This window comes from Dipteris shenzhenensis, chromosome 28 (genome assembly GCF_047967505.1).
Source record: "Dipteris shenzhenensis isolate YYH24624 ecotype China chromosome 28, Dip_SZ_1.0, whole genome shotgun sequence".
Classification (NCBI taxonomy): domain Eukaryota; kingdom Viridiplantae; phylum Streptophyta; class Polypodiopsida; order Gleicheniales; family Dipteridaceae; genus Dipteris; species Dipteris shenzhenensis.
The window spans coordinates 17391156-17394336 of NC_141623.1; positions in this window are offsets into that span (position 1 = coordinate 17391156).

Here is a 3181-nt window from a genome sequence, read left to right on the forward strand (position 1 = left end):
AGTCAGTTCGAATGCTACAGGAAGTGAAGAGGTGCGTGAAGTTTATTACCCCCAACTTCATGTCACATCTTTTATTACCCGGCGTCTCCACCAAAAGATGTGACATGAAGTTGGGGGTAATAAACTTCACGCACCTCTTCACTTCCTGCAGCATTCGAACTGACTGCCAAAGATACTTATCATTGAGAATGAGACATTAGAAAGAAGCTTTTATGCCAAGATACCACACCATACTTTCCTCCCTTAGATGAGAATGAAGATGGTAACATCTCAAGTGATGTTGTAGTCAAGCATAGGGAGAAGGAAAGGATCAGCAGAGGCCATAATCTCAGTGAGCCGGTCTGCACCAAAGAGAAGAGTGATACGTTGTTGAAAGAAGATCTTGCGGCTCAACATGAGATGAACTGATATGTATCGAGGAGTTTGAAGGGGCTGATTAGGTCGGATGGGTAGATTTCGAGGAAACATTGCACCTCCTTCATAGACACCTTTATACTTAGCTCAAAACACTCTACAAACTATCATTAGACACAGAGGCCTCTAACTTTTAGTAGAGACATGATATCAAAGATTCAAGTACACAGAGAGATGCGCCTTGAGATGGGCTTCGCGCTGATATAAGTTTCATTGAAAACAGACAGACGGTTGAAGAGATATGGATAGTTTACTGGAAGGGGGTAAAAACTGTCATGAAAACAGACTGTTAAACACAGAGACTCATAACTTTTTGCAGCAGTATTTGATTCAAGATCTGATCACATAGAAACATGCACCTTGAAGAGAGCTTTGCGCTGATATAAATTTCATTGAAAACAGACAGACAGTTGAAGAGATATGGACAGTTTACTGGAAGGGGGTAAAAACTATCATGAAAACAGACTGTCAAACACAGAGACTCATAACTTTTTGCAGCAGTATCTGATTCAAGATCTGATAACATAGAAACATGCCCTTGAAGAGAGCTTCGCACTTATATAAATTTCATTGAAAACAGACAGACGGTTGAAGAGATATGGATAGTTTACTGAAAGGGGGTAAAAACTGTCATGAAAATAGACTGTCAAACACAGAGACTCATAACTTTTTGCAACAATATTTGATTCAAGATCTGATTACATAAAAACATGCGCCTTGAAGAGAGCTTCGCGCTGATATAAATTTCAGTACAAGCAGACTATCGAGCAGAAAGTTATGAGCAAAACACTAACAGGGGGTCAAACTGTCATGAAAACTACCCTCCACCCAGGCTAATTTCGCCTGAGCAGGATGCTCCCTCAAGACTCCACCTTCATCAACGATCCATCCCTCATAGATTTCGCCTAGAAGAGGGTAAGAAGTTTGCATAGTGGCTCGGGAAACAAATGGACCATGTGTGCACAGTGAGCAGCCGAATAGAAAGAACTTTTAAGGCTTTGAAAGAAAGAAAAGGGAAGAGACACTAAAGAGAGAGAGAGAACCTGAAGTGACCTTCATTACAAATAGAGTGAGAATCCACCTCAACACTATAAACACAAGGGAGAAGAAGAGGTTTTATACATACAAGAGGGAGCGGAAGCTCCAAGACTACTCATAGAGAGAGAATAAACTAGAGAGAGAAGGACTCAAGAGTCTACATAAGAGAATATCTACAAGAGGAAGAGAAGGCTCATGGAAGAGGCTTGGGGAGACTAGAACTACAGCAACATAAGGCCCAATGGTGGAAGAGATTCTGATGAACAAGGGAGAGGAGGGCTCCTTTTATAGAGATTTTGTTACCCTCCTTCACCCATTTACAATTGCTGCCTGTAGATTCCTTTCCCCATCAACCACATAAGCACGTATGTCACCATCCATGTCCTTTTTGGCTACTCTTGCCATGTGTCCCATCAAAAGATGCTCAAGACTCTTAAAATATTGAGAAAGTCAAGACTCTCCCCACATGGAGCCCATAGGGACCCTCTCTTTTTCACATGTCCACATCCTCCTTATTCCACATAGGAGTTCTAGAAGGATTCCTCTTGACTTCACACTCCTCCACATGCCTTCCACACGCTTGGCATGTGGCCTCTCTTATATTATTGGAACACATGGACATGAGCCCACCTCTTTATATGACTCACTCTTTCTATCTTCTAAAAACTCATAATATCCCATACACAAATAACTCTCACCCCATACCAAGGTATTTATAATGCATACCTATGGTATTTACAATGAGCCATTCCACTCATCCTCTCAATCCCATACAATATCATAGAAAATAGAAATAAGTGAGAGCTGCTAGGCTATCACTTGATACTCAAACCCTTATCAAACATAGAGAAAAACAATATCAATGCCAAGTTAAAAATATCAATTTTTGGCGTCAGAATACCCTTAAGAAATAACCGAGGACGAAGAACAAAATGCAATCACCCTCTTTCATACCACCGCCCCCTGCAGATATTCCACTACCACCTCCACTAGATCTCGCCCAACCCTCCCAACAAGCTACCCAACCTCCTCTCCCTCAGAACACTGCCCGAGTACTCGTCCAATGCCTCCAACACCACCACTACATAGCATAAAGCACTGATGCCATAGCTCCTATAGGCTCGTCAAAGACATAGCCAATGCCGCTTGCTGATGAAGCTCTGCCATCCCCGCTAAGGTCTCCTCCTGAATATGTTCTTTGGCATCCAAACTTGTAGTCCTTCCAAGAGCTACGAGATAGTGCACTCATGCACCATTGGAAGCGCTAGCTCGAGGGCTCCAACCTCCATCTCTACAAGATTCTCAAAGTGATCCCTCTCACACAATTCATAACGCAGTCATTCGATGACTAGAGACAAGTGCATCATCCCAAGCACACAAGAGGATACCACCTCGCCCCCGACACCCTTGTCCCTGTGACTGATGAAGATGCCGGTCTACAACCTAATTGGCTGCTCCCATTTTTGAAGTTGGAGAAATTTTGGCACTACTACCGCAGTGCACCCATCGATCGTCGAGTCCACCCACTCTACATGCCCATGGAACAACGTTGGACTTGGGCCGCATTTCGAGCTCTCCAACAATAGGACCCCAATGTGTTGTACAATTTTCCTAAGTACAACTTCCCAAAAGAAATGATGCAGGGAGGTTTTTGCTTTCGCCTTTAGTCATTCAACGACACCTATGGCATTATGCTTTATCCTATAACATGGGCAAGAAACTTATTCAA